Below are 15,364 nucleotides of genomic sequence, written 5' to 3'. Positions count from 1 at the left end.
TCTAACCGAAAATATACAGGAAATTTCCTGAAGAGAACACTAATAGCTAATTCTTTTAGTTCAAGAATAAAGAAATAGGACCTGATGAAATTGCCAAGTTCCTGTAAGGCATTCTTAGAATGGGAAACAAAATACCCATGGGAGGAGATTCAGAGACATATTGTTGAACAGAGACTGAGAGAAAGACCATCCAGAGACTGCCCCACCTGGGGATCCACCCCATACACAGTCACCAAACACAGACACTATTGTGGATGCCAAGAAGTGCTTGCTGACAGAAGCCTGATATGTCTGTCTCCTGAGAGGTTCTTCCAGAGCCTGACAAATACAGAGGCAGATGCACTCATCCAGCCATTGGACTAAGCAGAGGGTCCCCAATGGAGGATCTAGAGAAAGGGACCAGGGAGATGAAGGGGTTTGCAGCCCATATGAAGAAAAACGATATTAACCAACCAATGTCCTCAGAGCTCCCAGGGACTAAACTACCATCCAAGGTGTACACATAGAGGGACCCATGCCTCTAGCTACATATATAGCAGAAGATTGCATTTTAAGACCTCAATGAGAGGAGTGGCCATTGGACCTCTGAAGGGAATAAGCCCCTGAGTGGAAGGAAAGTAGGAGTGGGTGGGTTATTGAGCAGAGAAGAAAGGACAGGATAAGAGGTTTTTGGATGGGAAATGAGGAAAAGAGATAACATTTGAAATATAAATATAGCACATATCTAATTCAATAATATTGTAAAAACAAAACCACAAAAGAAATACAGGAGAACACAGGTAAACAGGTAGAAGTTCTTAAAGAGGAAACTAAAACAGTCAAAAATTTCAAAATGCAAAATGCTCCTAACCCAAATCATCCAGGAAATCCAGGACACAATGAGAAGGCCAAACCTAAGTATTGCAGGTATCAAGGAAAGTGAAGACTCTCAAAATGAAGGGTCCATAAATATCTTCAACAAAATAATAGAGGAAAACTTTCCTAACCTAAAGAAAGAGATGTTCATGAACATTTCAGAAGCACACGGGACTCCAAAAAGACTGTACTAGTGCTCCTGTAACATAATAATTAAAACACCAAATGCACTAATCAAAAAAAAAAATATTGAAAGCAGTAATGGGCAAATAACTTATAAGCACAGGCCTATCAGAATTACACCAGACATCTCATCAGAGATGATGAAAGCTAGAAGATCCTGGGCAGATCTCATACAGACTCTAAGAGAACACAGATGTAATGTTTGCTGCAGACTACTACATGCATCAAAACTCTCAATCACCTTAGATGGAGAAACCAAGGCAGTCCATGAAATTAAAAAAATAAAATTTACACAATTTATTTTCACAAATCCAGCCCTACAAAGGATAATAGAAAAAAATGCACCAGGAGGGAAAGTACCCCCTTGAAAAAGCAAGATTGTAATCTTCTTTCAACAAACATAAAAGCAGATACCCACACAAAGACGTTTTCACCTGTAACAACAAAAAATAACAAGGAGTAACAATCACTATTACCTTAATATGTCCATCAATGGACTCAATTCACTAGTAAAAAACGTACATTAACAGTCTGCATATGTAAACAGGGCTCAGTATTTGCTGAATGCAGAAAATGCACTTCAGGGACAAAGACACACACTACCTTAGAGTAAAGTAATGGAAAAAATTCCAAGCAAATGGCCCAAATTAACAAGCTGGATTAGCCATGCTAATATAAAAAAATCAAATTTGAACTGAAAGTTATCAAAGAGTATAAGAAAGAACCCTTAATACTAATCAAAGGAAAAATCTACCTAAAAGAACACTTAATTCTGAACAACTGTTATCCAAATGCAGGGAAATAAAACTGAACTGTTTATTGACACACAGAGGGCAATGCCTGAAATAAATGAAGGAAACAAAATTATATAATAAAATATCATAATTCCTATAGCATGACTTCTAGAGAATTCTTTGATTGGTTGATGGAAAATAGGATGACTGCAGAGAAAAACTTTTGTGCAGAGCCTAAAGGTGCCAAACACTTAGGAACAGGTTGAAAATGACAGATATGTGACCTGTGGGCTGAGGAAGGAATCACACAGGGACTATAAAATTTTACTCCTCAGGAAGCATACACTTCATAGATGTATTGCTCAATGTGTCACATGTTAGGGACAATAAAACCTACATAGCATTCAAGTGTCTGCATTCATAGATGTAATGTTTTATCTCTATGTTAAGAGATATATTAATTACCTTTAATTTTTCCTTACACAATGAATGTCTATAATATAGTCAATCTGTGTCCCAGAAAATATTAATTTTGTCACTTCATAAAACAAATGAAATGTATAAATGCTTTAAAAAATATAAGAATAGATATGAAGGATCTGACCAACAGAAGGCCTAGAATAACAGAACCTGGGAGAGGTATTTTGCTGAATCCACTGACTGCATGCCTACCTTGTGATCAGTTACTGTGGGTGTGCTCCAGTGGGCAAGTTTAGCAATGGATCTCATATCCCCTTTTCTCTTATCCATAAAAGGATTAATGAAACATCTAATTGGAGAATTGAAACACGGGTGGGAGGGAATTCTCTAAACTGAGACAGGATGAAATGTAGAAAGGATTTCATCTTCAGGCATAGAAGTCAATGGAGTGAATGTTCACACAGGAACTTCAGGATAAACTCCAGACAGAAATGAACATCGGATCTGAGCGAGAAGCATACTATTCTAACCCTGCACAAGATACTACTCTTGGGCCCCACATACCTTAAAGTTGGATTTCATAAATGGCTGTAATAATCACACACACCAAAAACTGACTTCATGATGCTCACAAGGTTAGACATTTATCTATAATAATTCCAGCACCAAATTGGGAAGGGCCACATATTCTCTGGGAAAATCTGGAAGCCATGAGCATCTTTCCAGTTCTCTCTTCCATCTTCCCTCGGAGAGAACCATCTTATGCAGCCCTTGTTCTCGTTCAGTCATGTTGGTCTAGACTGCCAACCTTACCTATAACAAAGTACTCAGAACTGTTGCTGGGACTCAATGATTTGATTCACCATTTTGCTTGTGCCCCTTTACCTTCTTTCTACAATAGTCCCTGATGTTCATTCATGACTACCAACATGCTTGCAGAGATACTCCTCCTAAGGGTGAAGCATTTGCACATCTGTTTTTCTCAATGCCATTGTCCCTTTCTCTCACTTCTAACTCAGGTTCTGAGTTTTGTTGATTTCTTGTACTCAGTCTTCGGTTCCACATTCTTTGTATCTGATCACTTACCACTTAGGGAATAAATGAGCAGTCTCCTGTTGTAATGTCAAAGAAAGTAGAGCAAGCTATAAATATTTTCTTCTTTATTGAAACATGGAGGCAAATGGGAATTGTGAGATGATATTGCACAAATTATTCCAAGATATGATCCAGCATTTGTCTCGTGAAGGAAATAGAGAAGGAATATTTAGTGTAAATTATGTGTGTGTTAGTTGTCGTGTGGTTACAACTTTGAGAGTAATCATGGACAGACAAGGGGAATTTATTTACTAGATGAGAATGAAACACCTCATGAGGTAGAGATGATAACCTAGAGTATTATGAACGCGGGATACCCATAGCTTTGAGCATAGCATGAAAACTGCAGAGTTTTCAAAAATTATAAAACTAGTTTGCTTCCCTGATTGGATTTACTCAGTAATCAGGTCTCTAATAGATACTTAAGGATGTACTTGACTTTAGACAGTGAGCCTTCATGTTAGCTTGAGAAATATGTATACCAATTATGATACAAACCCAATTAATCACAAAGAACCATTGGTTGAGAGGGAGATTTGCTTTTGGTGAGGATGGATGGATTTGAGAGTAGAAATAATCAGTTACATTTTATAAATTCAGAAATTATATTATCCAAATTGGAATCCCTTGCTTTATAAGTATATTTCACTTTTTTAAGATAAGAATTATGAAGTATCATAGAGATGTTTAGCAATTTATAGGGCATCTGGAGTGAAATTACAAAAATTTGCACTGATATGATATTTGAGTATAAGTATACATTTCACTCTTTACTTAATTTAAGTTTTTTAATATCATATCAGATTATTTGCACTACATTTTCCTCACACTCTTCTTTGAGTAATGTTTATTTAACAGTTAAGAAAGCTTCCAGTCTTTCACTCTTCTCCTGGAGGCCTTATATACAATTAACAAGAGACTCACAAGATTGTTCCAGAAGCAAGCTAAAATTTTCCATGAAAATACATATCTCATATGACACATTAATCACTCAGAAAGTACAAAAATTTACATTGTAACACAATGATTTAAACCACATGTAACTGATTTTACAAGTCTCTTGAAGCTGTTTCAATGGTTATTACATGATGTTCTGACAATTAGCTACATAGTGCAGTAATTTCTGTGGGTTAGGACCACAGGTATAGCTACACAATATAATACTTCTCACTTATTAAAAACAAGGTCAGCATGAATTTCTCAGGAAAATGGGTGGCACTAGAAAATATCATCCAGAGTAAGGAAACATGATCCCAAAAACAAATAGATGGTATGCACTCATTGATAAGTGGATATTAAACATTACACAAAGGATGAACATGTTACACTCCATAGTCCCAAGGACACTGTAAAAGAAAGAAGGCACAAATAAGGATGTTTTGGCCTCACATGGAAGGGGGAATATAATGGTACTGGAAGACTGAAGGAGGGAGGGAACTAATTGGGAGACATAGTCAGGAGGGGAGTGGGAGGCTCAGATCAAGATGTGATTTGTTCGGGGGTGATGCCTACATGGCTATGAGGTCTACGCAGGTCTGCTGCCCATGTGTGGCAGATATGCGGCAGCATCTTCATTTGGATCCTTTTAAAATTTGTTCATTTTTATACTTCAATCCTTTTGTACAGTCCAGACTTTATCCCCCTCCTGGTCTGCTTCCTGACTACTCCCAATCCAATACCTTTCCCCCTTCTCCAAGAGAATGTCTCCAGCCCTCACTCCCACCCCAACAGTCCTCTACACACATTGAGACCTCAAGTCTCTCAAGGGTTAGCAGCATTTCTCTCAATGAGGCCACAACTTTTAACTCAAATCATATGGATCCATTAAAAAGAAGTACACAGCCCTCTCTGACTCTGAAAACAGCCATTAGAACTCCTATCTCTACTTGGGGTACCTTGTTGGGCCTCTTTGGGAAAGGACATGATTTGTCTTGCTTAGAATTTATTCCCCAGGGCTTCATTGTACCTAAGGGGGTCTTTTACTGTCAGGCTAAAGGCTAGGATGTAATGGGGGAGTGATTTGTGAAGCTGTGACTTGGAGAAAAGGGGAGAGGAGCAATAGAACCCTGGAGTTACAGTGAAAAAAAACTAATAAATTTATTAAAGAAATAATAATAATATAAGCATTGATTATTTTCAGTCATCAAAATGTAACATGGAGTTATTGTCCTTCTTGGTGTTGTTGGCTTACCAAGCAAGAATTATTTGTGTCCTGCTTTTCCCATCCTGTATGAGAAAGCAGCAAGAAGCAGTGATATTGCATGTCATTGCTTTCTTTGCTTATTTTGTTAGCCATCATTAATGAGATTTTTTATATTTTAAACTGAATAAAGACTTCAGATATGATTAGTGTTGATTTTTGTGTCTCATGTTGAGATTTATAGAGCTCTTGTGTTATAGATGTGGATTTGGTCTAGATGGCAGCCACTGGAGTTTCTATTCTCTGTGTCTCTATGTATAATGAACTCTAAGGGAGATTTTGGATTGAAGTAAAATAGATAGCTTTTGCAATGAGTGAGTGAGACAAGAAATACCGCAACTCTAAGTTCCACCATCTGTGAAATTCATAAAACGCGTGTTCCTTGTTATCATTAGCTGATTGAGCGTACACAGTGCATTCTTCCTCACAAGCTCCTTTTATTCATGTTTAATTAACAGTTGAGAAAGCTTCCAGTCTTCTCCAGTAAGACTCCTATCTCATCTGTGTATCTAATTTTAAGAGAAGGAATATGGTGTAAGAAAACAACATGCTTTCAATGACTAAATCCATCATATCAATATGTGAAATAATAATACAACAAAAGTAAAAATCAGCAATAATATTTATTTATGAACTTCATAATGATATCCCACATAGAACTGACTAGACATATAAAGTTGGTTCGATAGTTTTCCTCTTAAAATTCTGTACTGGTTCTTTGTTTACCCTATTACATGTTAAGAGTGAAAATAATTACAAATAAGAGTGCATTTGGTCACATCTCATATTAGAGCTTAATGATGCATGATGAATAATATAAAAGTACTGAGTGGTTTGTAAATAGGAGTATACCACAAAATATTAACAAATATTAAATATTTCAGGATAGAGCAATACCATTCATGGCAACAACTTTGTAGAAAAGAATATGATGATCAAGGTAGAAGCATTGCTTTTACTGTGACAAGGACAATACTGATGAATTCTCACAGGATAATAGGAATGTAGAAACACATCTTTTTAATTTGATCACATTTGAAGATGTTGGTAGTAACATTGTTATATTAGATTGTATTAATAGATTAAGTGCTGTGGAAATAAAGAAGGTATGATGTGCTACTTCTGAGATATATAAAATAAGTAATTTGTGCATATTTTTTTCTGTTAAAATAGATAAATTGTCAAGGAGATAAGTCAGTCAACATATTCTAACAAAGAAATAAAGGTATAATTTTAGTCAAGACATTTTATCTTCAAAGAAGCTCTTAAAGTGTGTCTAGATAAGAGACTATTTGGGCGAAGCTGTGGAAAGTATAGAACTATGTTCAAATACATTGCATGAAATTTTCAAGGAATTAATAAAGTATCTTTAAAAAGAAACCATGCTTCCTAAATTAGGCCAAAAGTTAGTATTCATAATTTATAATTATATCCAGACAGACTAAAGTAACATACAAAACATCTTTTTTTAAGTAAACTTCAATGAAGAATGAGATTTCAAATTGCAAGGAAAACATTGAATATGTATCACTTCTTAACCACACACTTAAGGCTTTAATTTGGAATAATGGGATACATTGAAGTAATGCACATAATGGTTAACATACATTAAGAAACCTGTTTAATAAAATGGTGTTTTGTGAGTGTTAGTGTAAAATTCAATTGAAAGTGAACAGCTTCAGAATAATTGACCTTACTACTCTGAAGTTTGTAGAGATGTGATAACTGTGGTTATGATTGTTGTTGTCAGTATGTCCTGTTCTCATGTACAAGTATTTCAAACTATCAAAGATTTTAAAATTCTGTATTTCAAATTTATGGTAACATTAAAATCAAGACAATAGTATGACACCTCTTTAGTTCTGAATAGAGTCATTGATTTGTAGGCAAATAAGTTGTTTGCAAAATGACTAATCAGAGTCCTAGTAAGCACATTGAAGTTAATGAAAATTTCAGTGAGACTTCAAGGGAATTATTTGGGAGCTTGACTATAGACAAATTCCCTAACTACATAGAGACTTCCCATACATTCTTTGACTCTAGAGAATCCAAACTTATAAACGAAGGAAAGGACTTATTCAACTTACACTTCCACATTGCTGTTCACCATCAAAGGAAGTTCAGACAGGAACTCAAGCAGGGCAGGAACTCGAAGGCAGTCACTGACGCAAAGGCCATGGAAGGGTGCTGTTTACTGGCTTGTTTCCCCTGGGTTGCTCAGCTTGCTTTCTTATAGAATCCACGGGTACCAGTCTAGGGATGGCACCACCCAAAAAGGACTGGACCCTCCCCTCTTGATTATTAATTGAGAAAATGCCTTACAGCTGGATATCATGGAGGCATTTCATCAAGGGAGGCTCCTTTTATGTGTGTGATAACTGCAGCTTGTGTCATGGTGACAAACAATCCCAGTCAGCACAGACCACTAGGTGAAGTTGAACCACAATCTGAAAAGAATTCAAACAAGTATCCCAATTTAAATTAGTACCTTGGACATGAGGAGTCAAATGACTAGTTCACAGAGGTATTCCAAATCTCCCAGGGAATGGAGTTTGGGTTTTGGAAAGGTTATTTAAATCAGAAATATACATTGCATTTACTTTTCTTGCAACTAGTCATGATTGTGTGTTCTATGATACACTGACATATATTTTGCCATTGCATGAAAATGGCCTTACATTATCCTGTTTAATGAAGTTTTAAAGTAAACAAACCAAGGTGGGAATCAGAAGGAGACCCTGGTGATCATGGACCTGTCTGAAAGCACCAAGCACAGCATGCCTTTCCCTTCCCAACCCAGGAGTACAGGAAGGAAGTGGTCTGGTGGTTCTTGGCTACACTGCTCAGGCAGCTGGGTAGGTCAAATGTTTAATTCAGGGATCCTTAGACCTGGAGGAACAATGCATGTCACCTTCACTCTGAGCACTCCACCCTAGGTGGAACAGGATCCTGTATAGCACAGGAATCCCTGCTCAAGAAAGGCTGGGAGAGGAAGTTCACCTTGATCAATGTTGAATTCCTACCAAGTGGCATGACACCCCAATATGGCTCTGTACAACTTGTCAGAGGGCTAATATTAAAAATTGACAAAGTTTTCAAGAATGTAGATACTGACAACCCAAATAATCCACCAACCCCCCAAAAAACTTATTTATTCATTCATTCATTTATTATACTACACCAAACTAAACTGCAAGTGGATCGATCAAGGACCTCAGTATAAAACTGGATGTAATAAATCTCATAGAAGGGGAAGAGGGAAATACCCTTGAGCACATTGGTACAAAAGACAAGTTCCTGAAGAGTCCACCAATGACTTAGGCTCTAAGATTAGCAATTGATAAATGGGACCTCGTGAAACTGAAAGGTTTTTTTTAAGGCAAAGGATACTATCAATAGGACAAACCGGTAGCCCACAGATTGGGAAAGGTTCTTCAGCAAACCTAAACTTGTCAGAGGGCTAATATTAAAAATTTACAAAGAACTCATGAATTTAGACACTGACAAACCAAGTTATCCACCACAAAACAAAACAAAACAAACAAAAAAAAACCCTCAAAAAGCAAAACAAAACAAAATGGAAAACAACCCAAGTAAATAAAAATGGGCTTCAGAACTAAACTGAGAATTCTCACCTGAGGAATCTTGAATGCCCAGAATCAATTAAAGAAATATTTAAATTCCTTAGTCATCAGGGAAATGCAAATCAAAACACTCTGAGGATTCATTTTATACCCATTAGAATGCCTAAGATCATAAACTCGAGTGACAGCAAATGCTGATGAGGATATGGAGCAAGGGGAACATTGCTCCATTGCTGGTGGGAAGGCAAACATCTACATCCAATTTGGAAATCAATTTAGCATTTCCTCAGAAAACTGGGAATAGTTCCACCTCAAGACCCAGCTATATAACACCTGGATAAATACCCAAAAGATGTTCCAGCATCGCACAAAGACCCTTGCTCAATTGTGTTCATAGCAGCTTTATTCATGATAGCTAGAAACTGGAAACAACTTAGATGTCCCTCAGATAAAAAATAGATAAGGAAAATGTGGTTCAAGTACACACTGGAATACTATTCAGCGATTAAAAAACAAGATATCATGAATTTTGAAGGAAATGAATGGAAGTTAAGAATATCATCCTGAGTGAGGTACCCCAGTCTCAAAAAGATGTGCACGGTATGTACCCACTTGAAAGTGGATATTAGCAGAAAATGCAGGTAACACATTAGACTCCACAGACACAAATAAGCTAAACAAAAATAGAGGCCCAAATAAGGAAGCGTCAATCTCCCTTAGAAGAAAGAATAACATAGACATAGGAGGCAGATGGAGAGAGGTAATTTGGAAGAGCGTAGCGATCAGTTGTGGGAAAGGACAGGGGAAATGTCCAGATGGCCATGCAAATGAATGGAAATCTGCATCTGATAGGGGTGAGGTGGTGGTGGATATCTCCAGGATGATACCTGGCCAGGGACAAGGGAGGCGCTCAAGAATCAATGGGGATGACCTTAGCTGTGACTCACTACATTGGGAGTATGGAACTTGACGCGACCACTTCCTGTATCCAGACACGAACCTCAATGGAAAAATAGAGACACCAACCCACCCATGTTATCTCTGTGCTTTCTTCGAGTGTTTGGTCCCCATTTCTTTCTCTTCCCCATCTTTTTTGTGGGCTAGGTAAGCATACAGTTGCCACTACCTACCAAGGTTCAGAGCTCTCTCCCCTAGATAGAGTACTAACAAAAAGCAGAGCTCGCTGTCTGGCCAGGCTGTGCCTCATGACACCCATGCTGCTCCCCTGTCCCTGTTCACATTAGTCGTAGGAAGACTCACTACACTGTGCTGTGTAGACTCTGCATTGGCTGCCACACAGCCAGGCCCCAGGCTGCCCTTCTTCAGTTCTCAGAGGCCTTGTGGTCCGGGCTGTTGTCATTTTGTCTACGCTGTGTCCCACATTGACCTGACAACAGCCTGGTGTGGCAACTCAGTCTAAAAGGGGCTGTGTGTCCGCTCCTCACTTTATTCTCTTCTCCTGCTCTTGCTTCCTTACCCTCTCTCCCTCTCTCCCCATTCCCCTCCCCCTCTCTCCCCATTCCCCTCCTCCTCTCTCCCCATTCCCCTCCCCCTCTCTCCCCATTCCCCTCCCCTTCTCTCCATGTGCTCCAGCCTAATGTCAAATGGTATATTTACACTATGTGGTATATTTACACTATGGAATACTACTCATCTATTAAAAACAATGAATTCATGAAATCCTTAGGCACATGGGTAGAACTGGAGAATATCATCCTGAGTGGGGTGACCCAATCACAAAGAAAACACATGGAATGCACTCACTGATAATCAGATATTATCTCAGAAGCTTAGAATATCCATGAAACTATTCACATATCAAATGATGCCCAAGAAGAAAGAAGGAGAGTCCCCTGGTCCTCGAAAGGCTCAATGAAGCAGTGTAGGGGAATACCAGGACAGGGAGTGGGGATGAGTTGATTGGGGAACATGGAGGGAAGAGGACTCTGAGAAGGGGGAACCAGGAAAGGGGAAATCATTTGAAATATAAAGAAAGAATATATCTAATAAGAACAAAAACAAAAACAAATTAAAAAAGAATTTAACAAAAAAAAAGAATATATCAAATAAAAAAAGAATGTATATTCATTAAACCTACTGGTATGTGGAAACTCAGCCTTCCTGAAACTGAGGTAGAAGAATTGTCAGGGACTACAGATTAAGAAGCTGGGCAGTGATAGCACACAACTGGTATTCCAGCACTTAGGAGGCAGAGACAGGCAGATTTATGAGTTTGAGGCCATCCTGGTCTACAGAGTGAGTTCCACGACAGCCAGTGTACACAGGGAAACCCTGTCTAAAAAAGAAAAACACACTAGTGACAGAAAACAGCTGAAAAAAATCATATTAACAAAACCAAATAAATTGTAATCTCAATCAATCCATTAAGGACTGGATTGGAGAATACCAAGGTATTTATTCAGGATTTATTTTGTTTTATTTCATTTTCATCACAAGGTGTTATGTCCTCTAAGTTGCATTGTAACTGAGATCAGCTTGAACTCCTCAATGCCCTGAAAATACCCCTCTATGCTTGAAGTTACTCATCCTGCCTTTCAAAAATGTATTTTCAGCTCTCAGAAAAAGGAGAAACAAGCTATTCCTCAATATGGGTAAGATACTATGCACACTTTTTAATTGATAGTGAAAAACATCATTTGTTTTGTTCTCTTTTTCTTTTTGAGGAAAGCAAACGCCTTACAGCTTTTGCCTGTTTATATGCTTGGGTTAGCTAAGTAAGTAGGATTGTTAGAAGTCTGTGGGAATAGTGTCTGTATTCAAAGACACCACTTGAAAACATTGCTCATGTGAGGAGGGATGAAGAGCGCTTATACAGATTAGAGTAAGTTTTTCTTTTACATTAAAGAAAATCCTTCAGGTGGGATTTATGGCTTAGTGGTTAAGAGCACTGACTGTTCTTCCAGATGTCCTGAGATGAATTCCCAGCAACCACATGGTGACTTACAACCATCTCTAATAATATTGGATGCCCTCTTCTGGGGTGTCTGAAGACTGCTAGAGTGTATTCAAAATAAATTACTCTTTTAAAAAACCCAAAATCTTTGTTTACAATTTCTTTACATTAAAGTTTGTTGGGTGTTTGGGGTGGGGATGCTCCTGTGTTCCTCTCAGACCTGCAGATCGTGTCTGAACTGCATCCTACTTGTATGTAACCCTCATTGTGAAGGGCTAAATAGAATCTGGGGACCTCATTAAGTGCTAGGACATGGATGATGTTGGTGTTGAATATCAGAAGTTGGGAAGAAGTAACTTTAAAAGGGTATCTGTCTGCTGATTCAGGGATCAGGGACTCCTCAAATATTTTGTTGGATCTTGCTTGCATTAGTTCTTCCTGTTGGCCTGATGTGTGCACCATCATGGCTTGTGACTGGTGGTGAGGAAAGGAGTCACCAAATTGAGGACTGGTCCACTGTGATGACACTTGCAGTGTGTGTGACTTGAGTGACAAGAGTCCAATTGCAATATCCTGAATGTTGTCCTAATATGGGCAGCCTGACCTCGGGCCATGTAAGTCTGTCTACCTGGACAAAACAGCCCCACAATTCCCTAACAATGACAAAACTCATCTCTTTGTCTTGGCTTAGATGTTCCTCTTTTGGAGACCCTGTTCATCACTCACTACCAGCCCTCACAGTCACATTTGAATCTCTTACTTCCAGTCCTAGACCTCAACCAGTTCACACACCTGATCCTCGGTGTGTGGTTATATCCCAGTTAAGTATTGGGAACACATATTTTATTCTTAAGGGAGCTGCAGCTACCCTGAAGACCTTGGAATTGGAAGGCTGTAAGAAGAGGCACTCCTAGTTCAGTGCCTTTCTGTCAACCTCTAACCAATGCATCCATATCACTAAGATCTATTTCTATGACAATGAGATCACCATGGCAGGCCTTGAGGATCTTTGCCACCACACAGAGAATCTAACTCTGTTGAATCAGAAAATCTACCCTGTCCCAGGAATAGTTATAATAACATCGGTGACTCTCTAATAGACAGATGGGACTATATTTACCTTGAGTTCTTGAGTGTACTCAAACCCACCAGGCAGCTTAATTTAATGACTTTGCTACAGGTAATTGCTCTGAAAGTCATGATCTTTGGGTTTCAGACCTGATGCCAGACTTTGCCTGAAATGGCAGGAATGGGGGTAAAGTTACTTCTGAGCACTGAGAAATGAAATCCCCAAATTCTTTGTTTACAATTTCTTTACATTAAAGTTTGTTGGGTGCTTGGGGTGGGGATACTCCTGTGTTCCTCTCAGACCTGCAGATGGTGTCTGAACTGCATCCTACTTGTCTGTAACCCTCATTGTGAAGGGCTAAATAGAATCTGGGGACCCCATGAAGTGCAAGGACATGGATGATGTTGGTATTGAATGTCAGAAGTGGTGGAATGTTTCAGATAAGCATTGGAGTATATTTTTCTGGCCCTGATTTACCAGTACTTATTTGATTAAAATAATTTCTTTCATTTGCATTTTCCTGATGTTTGAGTTGTGTTGGAGCTCAGTGGACCTCATAACACAAAGGCTTAGTCACATTGCTGTAAATCATACAATTTCTCTCCAGCATGCGTAATTTCATAATGATAAACACTACAGAGGTGTGCAAAGCTTCACCATTCTAAAAGCATTCACAAGGTTTCTCTGTACTTAAATAATGAAGAAAACTGCACAATTGTGCAAGAGCTTCACCACCCTAATTTTACTCACTGTGTTTTCAAATTTTATTAATTTTATTTTCTATGATTCAACAGCTTCCTGGCCTATGCTTAGCAGTCCTGGACCTTACTTTGTCTATGAACCTTGAACTCCAAGAGCTGCACAGCTCTGTCTCCTGAACCCCAGCATTAATGGAACCCTTGGCCTGCGGCTGAGCTTGTCTTTTCCCAAAACCTGTTCTGGATCAGGATGACCTGAACCTGAAGTCTACTGGACTCTCCTGTCCTGGGATTAAAATGTCGATGTCATATATGCGTGCTCCTCCTCGGATCTACATGAAAACAATAGGCATGTAATAATAAAGCGAGGTTAGAGAGGGTGGGAGGAGGCAGTGTGTGGTTAGCATATTCATGAGGGGGCGGGGCTCGCCTGCCTGGTTTGCACAGTGCTCTTGCTCAGATGTGAAGCAGACTGATTTGCATAGATTTGAATAGAAATGCATAAACCGTTTCTATGGAGCTTCCCCTGTGCTGAGCACTGCACATTAGCATATTCATGAAAAGTCGTGGCTCACCCACATCCTTTGCATAACTGAGTCCTGGGAAACCATCGAGCTCATTTGCATAAATTTAAATCCAATGAAATAAATCATTTCCATCTGGGCTCTCCCAGGCGACAGCCATCACGATTAGCATATTCATGAGGGGCTGGGCTCTCCCGCCTCATTTGCATAAACCTCAGCCTCAGAAACAGCAAGCCCGGCCGATTTGCATACACGCAACTTTAAAACGTGAATCTAGTTGGAATAAATTATGATGTAATGGTGACGTGTGACATCACACAGTTCACTGCAGCTGCAAATTCATTTTATATCTTCGATTCCGGGATTCAGATTCTTATTTCCTGCTTCGCCTTTGCGCATCAGAACTCACAGTTTGTTTTATTTTATGTCTCCTGAGATGACCACGTTTCATCCACACAGACATCTTTAGTGTAAACTGTTGCTCAGCCCCGCCCACACACCTCCCTCTCAGTCACCCAGGCCTCGCCCACGCCCACAGTAACAGCCAGTCAAGCTTAGCCCCACCTACACTCATCACATCAGTCAACCAGGCACCACCCACACACGCCCATACTAAGGGTCAGTCATGCTAAGCTCTGCCCAGCTCTCCCCTGCACACCCCCCTTCAGTCACTCCCGCCCTGTCCACCTCCCTCTGTCATATGGGCCACGCCCACGCGGAGAGTAACCACCAGTCACGCCCCGCCCATAGTAAAGGCCAGCTGTCTTAAGCCCTGCCCACGCTTCTCTGATTTCATCGCCATTTTGTTTATCACAGATAGAAACTGGAAAAGACTGCCGATTTCCTTGCAGGAAAATACAGATGTGTAAAATACAGTCGTCCACAAGATGAAGTTCGCTTATCAAAATCAAGGACATCGTGAACTTTTCTGACAAAAAATAATAATAAAATCAATAAGTAAAACAGTAAAAACAACAAAATCAACCAATCAAAATAATATAAGCAATATAAAGAAAATAAAAAAATATATAAAATGCAAAAAATGAATATAAAAATATAAATATGAATCTCCCATCTACCTAATTGGC

The 15,364-nt window shown here is 39.0% G+C and overlaps 1 pseudogene; it reads right to left on the bottom strand.

The window, feature by feature from the left end:
- LOC127672899 (zinc finger protein 431-like) overlaps positions 1-15,364 on the bottom strand; it is a 46,611-nt pseudogene that overhangs the window by 19,386 nt on the left and 11,861 nt on the right.

The sequence above is a fragment of the Apodemus sylvaticus genome, chromosome 22, assembly GCF_947179515.1.
Source record: "Apodemus sylvaticus chromosome 22, mApoSyl1.1, whole genome shotgun sequence".
NCBI classification, from domain to species: domain Eukaryota; kingdom Metazoa; phylum Chordata; class Mammalia; order Rodentia; family Muridae; genus Apodemus; species Apodemus sylvaticus.
Note: the sequence above shows the minus strand (reverse complement) of the source record. Positions and strands in the feature narration are given on the sequence as shown.